The sequence below is a fragment of the Cetorhinus maximus genome, chromosome 4 (genome assembly GCF_964194155.1).
Source record: "Cetorhinus maximus chromosome 4, sCetMax3.hap1.1, whole genome shotgun sequence".
Classification (NCBI taxonomy): domain Eukaryota; kingdom Metazoa; phylum Chordata; class Chondrichthyes; order Lamniformes; family Cetorhinidae; genus Cetorhinus; species Cetorhinus maximus.
The window spans coordinates 70,505,623-70,518,963 of NC_135882.1; the positions used below are offsets into that span (position 1 = coordinate 70,505,623).

The window sequence follows — 13,341 nt, forward strand, 5'->3', positions numbered from 1 at the left end:
GAATGGTAATGAGACAAGTAAAGAATCAAAAGATGTGTCTAGAGGAGATGTGAATAGCAGAGTGAACAGCTACTGTCCAAAAGTAAATACGAGAGAAAAACACAAATAGAACCAAAACCAGGGCAGAAAAGGGAGCCATAATGGGGGCAGAAATTACAGGCTGAAATTGTTGCACTCAATGTTGAGTCCAGCAGACTGTAAAGTGTCTAGCTGAAAGATGACGTGCTGTTCCTCAAGCTTACGTTCAGCCTTAGTGGAACACAGCAAGGAGATCAGCGTGAGATGTAGAATTAAAATAACAAGCAACTGGAAGCTCAGGGTCATGCTTGCACACTGAAAGGTGTCCCACAAAGTGGCTATCCAGTCTGCTTTTGGGTTCCTTGAATTCAGGAATGAAGTTGAGGCGAATTATGCAAAATCCAGAAGTAATTGACCTGATATTAAAATTTTATAGAAGTGGAAGGCGTGTCTTCCTTGGCAAAGTTGTCTTGTGCTTTCTGCCATTGAGTAGCTGTGCAGGCAATTTCATGTCAGCCTCGAGAGGTGTAGCTCAGAGTGACAATTAGGCAAGGTTTGGGTCTTTCTTTGTCTCTCATCATTTCATGAGGGTTCTCTTGACTGTCGGATGCGTCTTTCTATAAAGTCTGTGTCCCCTTCAGTAATGTGGTGATGATGTTGAACCCATACTGTTCAACAAATTCCATAAATTTGCTGGGGGTGAATTGGGTTCTATTATCATATATTAATCTTTCAGGAATCTTGCTCAGCAAACAGAACTCATACTGCTGAGGTGATTTTTGTAGTTCTCAAATCTTTCACCTTTCTGAGAAAAGGGAACTTTGCTATAACGAGATATTATCCTTAACTGGGTATGAATAAATCAGCTCCCACAGCTGATCTGGGTTGAGGTTTCAGAGTTACGATTTCACTCTGAAATATAAGCCAGGGAGAGAAATGGTGCTGACACATGTCGACCTTGTCTGTCGCCACATGAGAAACATGAGATAAAAGATCTAGGTGTAAAGAGCCATCATGTAGTGAACGTAACACCACCAGAACTGAGTCAAATTAGAAATGAGACCAGTAAAGACAAAGAGTTACAGATGCTACCCCAGCAAGTGATCCAGGGATGGCCTGGTAAGATACAGCAAACACAGCCAGCAATACAGCAATATTGCTCAGAGGTGACATCTCACTAGAAGATGATGTTCTGCTGGCTGATTCCAGAATTATCGTACCCAAGACAATGCAGACAGAACTTCTTCAGGAGATACATGAAGGCCACATGGAAATGGAGAAGTGTAAGCTCAGAGCCAGATCAGCTACTGGATAGGTATCTACAAAGAAGTCGAACAAAATGGTACCTGCATGCAGTGTATGCCAGACATATAGAAATACACAGCAGAAAGAGGAGATGATAGCTACTGAACTACCACCCTGACTATGGGGTACTGTGGGAGCCAATTTATTCACTCATCTGCAGGGCTACTCAATGGCAGAAGGTACAAACCAACTTTGCCAACCAAGATACATCTTTCATGTGACCAGGAGGAAGTAAGACAACAACTTATTGATGCACAGGTAGAAGGAGGTCAACATTTCAATAAGCATACTAAATCCTTGAGAGTTGTTGAGGATAAACTGTACATGTACAGGATCCAATCATGAAAAGCTGGACCCCAGCAAAGCTAAGTCTCTAATGATTCATCATTGAGACTGAAACTGGTAAGCAAATGAGAAGAATCAGAGTCCATATTCAATCTGCACTTGAGCTGAAAAAGCAGAAAATGTTATCAAAAGCACCAGCAACTTTACTTGTGAACAAGTGAACATCAACAGCATCACCAAAAAGTCACCAGTAAGTGACATAATATCAGCAACATCAAGCACAACACCTACAACAGCAGGAGCAACCCGCACAACATCGCCAGTACAGCATGCCAACTCGTTGCTGAGAGTGATGAATACCAAATACATGAGATGGAGGCACAACATCCTACCAGCTAAGCAATACGGTGAGTCATGTTTTTGAGAAGGGAAAATAAACTATAAAAGGCTCAAGGTGTTCAATTTAATTATAAAATGTTGATTGTTAAACTTCCTTAGACATAATATTAAAAAGTTAATGATTAGACAGTTATATTGATATATAGAGGCATTATTTTTTTTAAAGAAAGAAGGATGTTATATTGTTATATTACTTCAATATGATTTAGGGACTATATGTTCATGCATATGTACACTAATTATCGACAGTGCCACAGCACTTACTACTACACTATAGTTTGTGTATCGCACTAACAATGTATTAGTTCGCAGCCCATGGTGTGATCTGTGAAAAACATTTAAAGAAAGCTCCAGCATTTGTGTCCAAAAGTGTGATTATTTCAAACTTCTTGGAACCACTAGACATAAAACCAAGGCAGACAGAGGGATCCGGCACTGGAGGCATTAGTGGTGCAAATAGACAGTAGAAGAGGGCTATGGTTCTACAGGTGAGGAGACCCGCAAGGACCATGCTCAGAAGGGAATGGGTGAAGGTGACCAGGAAAGTCAATTGCCAGATTCTGGACCAAAGGATGTGGCAGCAGTGCCACAAGGTCTAATGACCTCAGGCAGGTTGTCAATGTCAATGAATGCACCTTCACATGACCTCTTCTACCCACCACACCACCAACCTCTCACGCTGCTCAATGCACCAGATTCCTCCATCACTCACCGAGCAGCACTCCCTGGTATTTAGGACTCACACCCAACATCCAGATACTCACCCACTTCTCACTGCCTCCACACATTTCCAGCTATTCAACTATGGCAGGCACATGACCCAAAATGTGCTACACCATCACTGACATTCTGCTAACTCTCTTCCAGGACAAGGTGGCACACAATAGAAGGGAACAGAGCAGAACCAGCAGAGGACAAGGGCACTTCATCTCCTGAGCACTACTGAGGAGTTGGTGCTCAACATTGTGGGGCCAGCTGTGACCAGGCCATGGCATCCAGTGTTGCTGAGGACATTGAGGATGATGACATATCCCTGCCTTATGCCCCTTCTCAACTTCCAGCTCACTCTCACCCTGTTTTCTGGCATGATGAATAAGCTGCTGATGATGTGATAATGGATCTCCTGCTTCTCAACCCAACCCTGTTCTCTCACACCAATCTCCACCCTCTAACTTCCTGCTTTCAGACACCCTGGAACTGCCACCTTCCCAGCCTCAGGGTCTCCAGGAGCGGGAAATTAGAGCAGCAGAACAGCACTGATGAAGAGGTTCACTTGAACTGACACTCGCAGCTACCAGATCAGATACTGGCACTTATCTCAGAGGCTAGTATAGAGTTGGGATGAGCACATGCTGGGTCACTGGCATGAGTGGGCTACAGCCAAGCAGTGATAAAGGATGGTTCCTTTGCCACCTCACCGGAGAGCTGTTACAGGGAGCTGAGATGATGACCTCAACGGAGTGGCACACAGGAGAGCACTGATAGGAATGCACATAGAGATGTTGGGTGCATTGGCTGGCTTGTCAGTCACCCTCCTGTCACTGTCAAGGAGCATGGAAGAGTTTGGGTCCAGCTTGGTAGAGAACATGACACAGAGTTTGCCAATCCCACAGCTTCTATTTCATCTCCATGTCGTGCTGTGTACCCTGAGGCAGTGGTACAGCTGCTCCCATACCTGACTTTGTATGCACAGGTTACCTACTCCTCTGCCATCCCTGGGAAGATGTGGCAATGCTCCATGGCAAATGCAGGAACTAACAAAACGCTGCCAAAAACACTCCAGAGTACTTTCTAGCATTTTGCATTCAAAAAAGTTTAAAAGATTTAACTTATCTGCAAACAGGATCCTTGCCCCATTGAGCAACACTGCTGTATGGCCCAGATTGCTGCTTCATGTTTCTTTTTAATTATTAAAGAACACAGGCATTCCCTGGGCCAGCATTGCTCAATGTTGGGATGCTGGTATCGTGTCAGCCGTTTGGATAGTGTGATACCAGGATCGCACCAAAACAGCATGTTTCAGTGCACACAAGGGACGCGCCTGTGTGCACCCATTTCCTCTAAGGAAACCCCCATGTGGTCTGTGCAGCAGGCCAGTGGCACAGCCTGCCCTGGGAAACCCAGCTAGGTCTTGGTAGAGCTGCTAGAAGCAGCTTTACACAAATACATTTCACACTCAGAAGCTTCTTAATTGAAAGTGATGAGCAGTAATTTCTGATTTGGCAATCTTGGCAAGTGCTCACCTACAGCAAACCTAGACTTACAAACCTTTAAACAGCAGGGGGCCGGGTGAAGGAGGAAGGGTGGGGGAGTGGGGGGTGCAGGCTTGCTGCCCTCACCTCTTGAAATTTAGAGCCTTCCTCAAAATTGAATGGGATACCTGTACACGGAACATATACAGGCAGATGATCCTAGACGCTGACTAGCTGCCAAGTGCAAAATTGGACTACCCAGCCGCTCAGACTGTTCACCCATTATGGGGTGAAGATGGAGGTACAAGGGATATCTGATCATAATGGCCAACAACCAGAGTTAAGCAATGATGTTTTGGGATACTTCTTGTGCAAGTTCTCAGTCCAATACAGACAAGTCCAGCAGGCCTGGGAGCAGATGGAAAAGTTGTCTGTGGCATTAGAAATAGTGCCGAGGTATTGCAGCCAATAATTTTTAACATTTCTACTGCTTCTTCATGCAAGACATTACCTCAGTTAGCTCCATGCTCAGGGAAGCTACCTGCCAAAATAAAATGCAGTGGTGTGCCCTTTTTGCATGGGAGCTGCACTTATTTTTCTTTATTCTAACATGGGATGTGGGCATATGTTAGCCATCCTTACCTGCCCTTTGAGGGCAGTTAAGAATCAACCACAGTGCTGTGAAATAAGGATGGCAGATTTCCTTCCCTAAAGGACATTAGTGAACCAGATGGGTTTTTACAGCAATTACTGAGAGTTGTCAGGTCACCGTTACTGAGACTAGTTCAGAGTTTGTTAATTGAATTCATCCACTGCTGTGGTGGGATGTGAATCCATGTGCCCAGAGCATTAGGTTGGGCCCCTGGATTACTAGTCCAGTCACATTACCACTACACCACCTTCTCACTGCAGGATGCTGCCTGGCAAAGCTCCAGCTCAGAAACCATGGGCCATGCTGCCAGCAGCCTTAAGCAAGTGAGGGTCGGACTCCCGCCCCTCAGTGGGAGGAAGTCCTGCCCTCGAGAGATGCCGGCCATTGTAGTCCCAGCAATGCCCACTACTGAATTCTGGAGCTGCTGGGACTACAAGCAGGCCCACAAAGAAGAGCAAAGGCATGCGGAATGAGGTAAGTCCCGGGCTTTTAGGGTAGGAAGGGATCAGGAAACCTAGGTGTTGACGGAAGAGGGATGGTGGGGGTGGGGCAGGTTTTGGAGGCCAGATGGGAAGAAACAAAAGCAGGGGGAATGGTGGGGGAATATCTTGGGGGAGATGTCCCTGATGCACACAGGGCACCCCCCACAAAAGGACGTGACCCCACCGCCTCCCCCATCCTTCCTGCCTTTTAACCAGTTGGGTTAAAATGGCCTGCCCACTCCTGCCTGCCTGCCCATGCCAACCATATTATGGCATAGACAGCGTAATACAAGGCTCAATTGGCTTGTTAACAAGCTTGAATGCCCATTAATTATCCTTTTAAAAATGGTGCATGAACTGCCGAGTTTGATGCCCACCCACTTACCATATTATGGGGACAGCTTGGGGGTGGGCGGGAAGGCGGTGGGCTACCTACCCGTCTTATTTTATCTGCACACCACCAAAAACACACCTGGTGGTGAGTGGGGGGGGGGGGGGGGGGTGCTGTAAAATCCAGCCTCAAAATACAAGTGAAAAGATACAAGAAGAGGCAGTTGGGGAGGTAGCTGAAAGATCAGGTGAGGTTACAAACCCACAAGAATATCGGCTAGCAATTGGCATCGACTTATCTTCAACGGGAATTCAGGCAGAAGCAATAAAGCATTTCCAAAATCCTTAGGCTTCACCCTGAGTTGCCTGCAACAGCTTTCTAACATCACATTGCCAACTTCACAGTCCTCTGCAGGAGAGTTCTCAATGATTGAGTGAGCAAAAACAGAAGAGCTGCTTCATGAAGGACATGACTGAGACTATTGAATGATGGATAGGCAGATGCAAGCGGCTTTAACTGATGGATTCCCTACACTAGCTAATTGTTTGGTAACAGTTGTGAAATTAACTCTCACCCGCATCAGAGAAATGGTAAGAGTTTCACTCATGCAGTTTGCAGGCCACCATTGGGAAGCCCAGCACCAGGAGCATGGCAGAAGAAGAAAAGGAATACCTGCATTTATATAGCACTTTTCATGACCACTAGACGTCTCAAAGCACTTTATAGCCAATGAAGTTCTTTTGAAGTGTAGTCACTGTTGTAATATGGGAAACATGGCAGTCAACTTGTGCACAGCAAGCTCCCACAAACAGCAATGTGATAGTAACTCAATAATCTGTTTTGTGTGATATTGATCGCGGGATAAATATTGCCCAGAACACCAAGAAGAACTCCCTCGCTCTTCTTCAAAATAGTACCATGGCATCTTTTACATCTATCCAAGGAGACAGATGGAGCCTTGGTTTAACAGCTCATTCAAACAACAGCACCTCCAACAGTGCAGCATTCCCTCAGTACTGCACTGGAGTATCAGTCTTGGTATTCATGCTCAAGCCCTGAAGCGAGATATGAACCAAGAACCATGTGATACAGAGGCAAGAATCCTATCAACTGAGCCATAGTTAATGCATATTCTGATAAGACTCTGTGATAGAGGCTTCTTCTCAAGAAAGTGTCCTAACTTTCTACTCCAGGCGGGCCACTCAGGGGAAGCAGAAAATACCAGACAATGGCCAGGCAATAGCAGCTATTACACTATCAATGTGGCTGTCGCTGTTGCAAGAACATCACATTACTCTGAACCAAAAACTTTCACACCACAAGCATTTCCAGAGCAGCACAGCAGTTGTCAGCAACCCATGATGCTTTTGAGGTTCTTGGGTAGAAACAGTAAAAGTCGGTCACATTTAGTGAGAAACAAAACTGCTACATGTGCTGTTAAAACATGGATCCTTCTTCATTTTCTCTAGACTCCCTCATCTGGTACATGTTTGCATGGGAGAGATGGTGGTGTAGTGGTAATGTAATTGGATGAGTAGTCCAGAGACTGGGCTAATCCTCTGGGAGACATGGGTTTAAATCCCACCACAGTTGCTGGCAGAATTTAAATTCAATTTGTAAATCTGGAATTATGAAGCTAGTTTTGGTAATGATGACCATGACAACTATCATCAATTGTTGTAAAAAAAACCCTGGTTCACTAGTGTCCTTTAGGGAAGGAAATCTGCCATCCTTACCTGGTTTGGCCTACTTGTGACTCCAGACCCACAGCAATGTGACTGACTCTTAACTGCCCTCTGAAATGGCCTAGCAAACCACTAAGGGATGGGCAATAAAAAACAGGCCCTGCCAACGACAACCATGTCCCATGAAAAAATAAATTAAAAAATGGTAAGTGGGCAAAATATTACCTTCTTAGTAAATGAGAGGCATAGTGTGTTTCAATGGTTTGTTTCCAAAAGTATAAACAATAAACTGAAGCATAATTTGAATATTCTACTTCTCCAGTAAAACTATTACAAATGCAAACTTTTGTATTAATTTAACAATGCACTCAGTTGTGTACAATGAGATGAAAGGTTTGTTCATCAACTGAAAATAGTTCACTTTATAACAGTCACTTAAATATGGCGGACATTTTCTCTCCCGAGTAGGATATCGTGTAACATCAGCTGTGCTCTCATCTAACTCATCTTCTTCATCAGCAATGTCAATGTCAGAATCGGATTCAATGTTTACAAACGGTGTATTCATTTTTAAAGCTTTAAAGAATGATGCATTTTGTGTGATGAGCTTGTGAACTACACTTAGTAGCGATCATTGATCCTTTTGTTTCAATCGCCTTTGCATACATGTTGATCATTAGCTCTGCAGGGTAGCTCAGAAAGAAGTATGCGCATAGGATGTGCAAAGATCGGTGTAGTTGGTGGTTTTCCAGTGGTCGAGCGAGGATTACTCTGTGATTGAGAAGAAATAGATACAACTCCTGCTTCCAAACTGTGCTCTCAGCTGTAGCTGTACATATCACTTTATTCAAAGCAGGAATAAATCTTGTGGCTCTGGCCAACAAGGTGTGCTTTTTCAATAAGTGAAATGCAGGTAATTTTCAAATTTACTGACCTCATCACTGTTGAATTGTCCACTGTCACTTCTCATTAACGGGCCAATTGAAAATGATTTTTCTTGGCCCGTCCACTTTTACGGTTGGCGGATGGGCCAATTGGTCAGGCGACCTTTACGTCTTTGCTCAAACCTCGATCCAGGGCGGGATGAAACCTCCGTCAGGAAATAAAATAAAAAGAGATATCTGAGGATTGTTTTTTTGTGAGGGATGCTTTCAAATGCTTGATTGTGCTGCATGGACATATTTTGCAGCATTTTTGTTGTTTAGTTTATTCTGTGGAGGTCAGCAGTGCCCTGAGGCAGCTGTCTGCCTTCAGGGAGCTCAGTGGAAGTGCTCACCAACACCCACGGTGACGTCGCGCCCGCCTTCTTCCCACCCCCACCGGCAGTGCTGAGCCTTTCTCAGTGCGTGTTTCACGCTGGCTGGCCTTTAATTGGCCAACCAGCATGAAATTGCGTTCGGGAGCCCATTTCCTGTTCACTCCTGGGCCCGCTGATCACACACGCCTAACGAGCGAAAAATTCAGGCAACAGTTTGGGGACTTCAAGTGAAGCCAAAATCTGATCAAGCTTTGGGATAACTGCATTTATTGAAGTTCCTTCTCTGTCTGCATGTAACAACTTTCCGTTTTCTGATACCAGTGAAGTGGTTAACATACAATTCAATAACGTTGGTATGCGTAGGAATCAAGTGCGTGACTGCAATCATGTGCAGTTCTGTTGTTCTTTGAATGAGAAGCATGCCACATTCCCCAGATATGACAGAATACAGCATTTGTTCTGGTGTCTTTGAGTGAGATTGGGGTTTCAGAAGTCCCGAGAACTTTCAGTGCTTTGTTACTGTTGTAAGAGAAATTTTTTGTTTTCTCTGGTTTGCAGAGAATGGGGCAATGCTGAAGTTTGTTGGATGCTTTGTCTCCCGTGACATTGACAAATGTCCCTGTGTCTATGAGAGCATCTATGTCTGAGCAGCCAATGGTCACTGTCACACAGGGCTAGTCGCTGTGTCCGAAAGAGAGCACAAAAGTATATTCAGAGTCATCTGCCTCTCCATTGACGACATTCTCTTCTGCTGTGGTATCCATATGTGGCACCCTTCTGTTGGTATTGCTCTTAATAGTGGATTTTGCTGATGAGCAACAAACACAAGCAAAGTGGTTTCCACAAGTTTCACGCTATTTTCCAGCAGAAGGACACTCTGCCCGGTGTAGGGAAGCACTGCCACAGTGAAAACATTCTTTGGAGTGGTCTCAATTGTCTTTGTGAAACTGCTGTTTGTTGCTTTGCAAGTGGCTTTCATGCATGCGAGTGATGTAAGGTGTTCACAGGAGTTGAACACAAAGTGCGGTAGCTACTGTTGACAGCTTCAACTTCAGTAATTCTGGACTCTGAAGGCAATAGTGATCTTGCTAACTCCAACAGCTCTGCCAGCTTTCTTGACTGCTTTTTGGCATAGTTGACTAGCTAGACAACCTTCGATTATTTGTGTTTTGATTTCCCATTCAACATGTTCAACATCACCAAAGTCACATTTGGTGGCTAGTTGCCTCAGTCTCATACAATATTGGTCAACTGCCCCATTTGCTTCTTTGGAAGACAATTGTTACATATATTGTATTTTTCTTGGGTGTGTAAAAGGTTGTTGGTGCATTTTTTGCTGAGTCATAGTCATTTTTCTCAGACGATGTGTCTCAAGAACCTCCACAATGGAGAAGTAAGGTATTTTCCTTTTGTCATCGAGTGATTGCAAAACCTGTCATTGCACCTTTGAAACATTACAGACACGTTTGCAACCCTGGGAACACAGATGATGACTCTATTTTTATTCATTTACAGGATGTGGGTGTCGCTGGCTTGGCCAGCTTTTATTGCCAATCCCTAATTGCCCTTGAGAAGGTGGTGGTGAGCTGCCTTCTTGAACCACTGGCAGATTGGGAAAAGACAACGCCATATATGATCAACAATACAGTGATAGTACATGATCAGGATTGCATTCCGTCTAAACAAAATCTTCTCCGTAATGATCTGAGGTTAATTTTTTTTGATTGGATGGCTATTTTTGTAAGATCAATGAGTGTGTGTGAGTGTACACTGTGCAGGGTTTCTTGTTATTCATCCCGAATTGGAGCGCCTTCTGTGTGAACCTAATACAGCCTCAATCTGTTCCCTAAATCTTCAGCTTGAAATACTGTCTGCAGAAAAAAGAAAAATCCCTTCCTAAAGTTCATGCCTGGAAAAACTGTTTCTTACTTTTCGCCATCTTCATTGCCGTTGTGAAGCTCTTAAGTAAAAACAGTAAGATTGAGCCGCATTCAGTAAAAATCAAAACTGCTGCAAGTAATGTTAAAATACAGATCCTTCTTTATTTTATCTAGACCCCTTCCGTTGGTACCAATATTTGTGGTAGCCTCAAGTGAATAAAATGCACAATGCAACTTTCAAAATACTACGGTGCTCCCTTTGACACATAGTAAGTTTGAGGACTGTGATTGGTGCACTGCATCAGATGACTTAAGAAAACGCATGCCATAGGAATTGGGGCACTTGGCAAATTTAAATATCACCAAATAAAGAGATGTTTTTATTGATCTTTTGGACATGATTTATTGGTTTCAGAAGTTATTCACTTATTCTCTTGGGGTTCTTAAAATGTGAATAGCTCTAAAATGAAAGAGACATGGTTGCTTCTGTGGAAAAGGTCATTGTCAAGGAAAAAGATCATAGAGGGAAAGCAGCAGATTTGTAAGGACTGGCAGGCCTGCCCTGCGCAATAGCAGAAAGAATGGAGGAGTCCAGCTCAAGCAATTGTGGACTGATTTTACAGGCCGTTATGAGGATGTTGCCCATGAATAGATTGGTCTCCTTTATGGAGCATCAATTGCAGCACTCTAATCAATCCATGCAGGTCATGAGTAGGACTATGCAGACTTCCAATGTCAACATGTCTGCTGTCTTAAATAAGGTGACTGATATCTTAGACATGGCCTTACAACGCTTCATTAATCTGCACCAGGCTGCTCCCCCAAAGAGATAGGAGTAATGCGCCATTGGCCCAGAAGAGGGTGATAAGGAAAGTGAACATGGAAGTGGGGACTCAACTCAAAGTACTCTCGTGTCTCGCCTACTGTCCCTTCGACTAGTACCTGACCTGCTGTCTGTTTTCCCAATGACTGAGTCTGCCCCTGCACAGGTGTAGGTGGGGCAGACTTTGGCGGGGTTCTCATGGGCTCCAAAACCCAGAAATCGTTAGCCAAAATATCTCAGGATCAGAGTGGCCAGCCTCTGCCTCTGCTGAAGCCACAGGAGCTGCACCACATAGGAGCAGTAAAGAAAGGAAAAGAAAAATATTTGTAGGTTACATACGAGCGTTTGTGAAAATGTTTTGTTCTAAAGTTTCCTTTTCAATCTGCTAACATAAAATGTATTATTTCGCATCAGTTTCCCATTTTGCTCATTCTTGCCTGTCAAATGGCAACTCACCTTTTCAGTTGCTTGATGAACAATGTAAAAACATAAATTGATGGGGACCAGTTGGTGCATGTGCAATGGGTGAATGGTTGGTTCCAGGACCGTTTCTTGTCATTGAGGGCAGCATGCGGCCAATGATTTGAGAGTTATATTGGACCAGTCTTACCAACAAGCTGTTCAGAAGTCAGTCGCATTTCAAGCAGAAATGTGTGCAGCTGCTCTGGCATTGGGTGCCCATCTTCATGTTCCTCCTCTTTCTCATCCTCCTCTCCACTGGAATCCCCATCGGATGGTAAGTGATCAGTGGTTTGTTTTCATTGCTGCTGCGCTATGTTGTGTGGAATACAGCATACAGCCATTATCCTAGGAATCCTCACTGGAGAGGACCGAAGAGCATCTCCAGGCGTGTCCAGACACCTGGAGTGCATCTTGAGTGTGCTAATGGTTTGCTTGATGACACATCTAGTTGTCAAGTGGCTGGTATTGTAATGCTTGAGGTTCATTGGCAGGAAGTAGGGGAAGCGGAATGTAGATGGAGAGAAATACAAAGCAAGTGATCAGAAATGGGCTTATTTGTGATTGACATAATGGGAATAGTGAGACCAAGTGAGATGACAAAATGAAGAGGTGGTCATAGCTATGGATAGTGGAGTTTGTCTGGAGGGAGAAACTAAGGGAGTATATAGGAAGTCAGTAAGTTCAGAGGAGACAATATGATTATTTGAGATGGGGGTTGAAGTTACCAAGAAGCCACTTGGTGCAGAGGCTGAGGGAGGAGAGTAGTGAAGATATCTTAATGATAAACTTGGCATGGTACTTAGTTGGTCAATGGAGAAAGAGAATTTTAAATGATCAGTGAGAGGAGTAGAAACAGGTGAGATACTCCATGGAGGGGAAAGTGCTAAAGGAGTAAGGGAATAGACCAAAGCTAAAACACACACCACTGCTGTGGTAGCTTTGGTGAAACAAGTGGTGGAAGGTGTAGCCAGGAGAGGAGGCTTTATTACCTGGGGACAGTACAGAATTGGGTTAAAATGCCCTTTCTTTTGCTTGTTCTTACTTCTCCTTTCTATCTCTTTTTCGTTTCTCTCTCTCAATTATTCACATACCAACATTCTCTACCAATCATACCTCACATTTAAAGCTTCACCTCAGCCTCACACACTTCAAACTGCTGCAAACCTCACACCCACGCCTCACAGTTTGCACATACTGTCAGCTATTCAACCATGAGAGCCACATCAGCCTAAACAGATTACACCACACTCATTGGTGCACTTCCCTCTTGTGTACAAGTGAAGATGGTGCATCGCCACAGCCAGTGCAGGAACTAACAGGCGAGGGAGAGGTATAGCTGCATGTCTTACCCCTTGGAGGAGATGGTGCTCATCATTTTAGAATGACCATGACTAAGGATTGGCCAGCTGCAGGATTGAAAGCATCAACGGTGACAATGTGCTCATACCTGATCCTTCTTCTCTCGTCCAGTTTCCTCCTCATACCACACCCTCTTCTGATATACAGATGGTCTAGGCATGCATCTCTTGGCTTTCCCCCACTTCCCTCACAGTAACCATTGCACCTTTC

The 13,341-nt window shown here is 44.3% G+C and overlaps 1 protein-coding gene across 6 annotated transcripts in view; it reads right to left on the reverse strand.

The window, feature by feature from the left end:
• LOC144679678 (hepatocyte nuclear factor 4-gamma-like) overlaps positions 1 to 13,341 on the reverse strand; it is a 190,545-nt gene that overhangs the window by 148,664 nt on the left and 28,540 nt on the right. For 3 of the 6 annotated variants that reach the window (XM_078540287.1, XM_078540288.1, XM_078540289.1), the window contains exon 2: positions 1,614 to 1,722. The exons of the other annotated variants lie outside the window; for them this stretch is intronic. The gene's annotated coding sequence lies outside the window, so the exon portion shown is untranslated. The remainder of the gene's footprint in view (positions 1 to 1,613; positions 1,723 to 13,341) is intronic. 6 annotated transcript variants of the gene reach the window in all.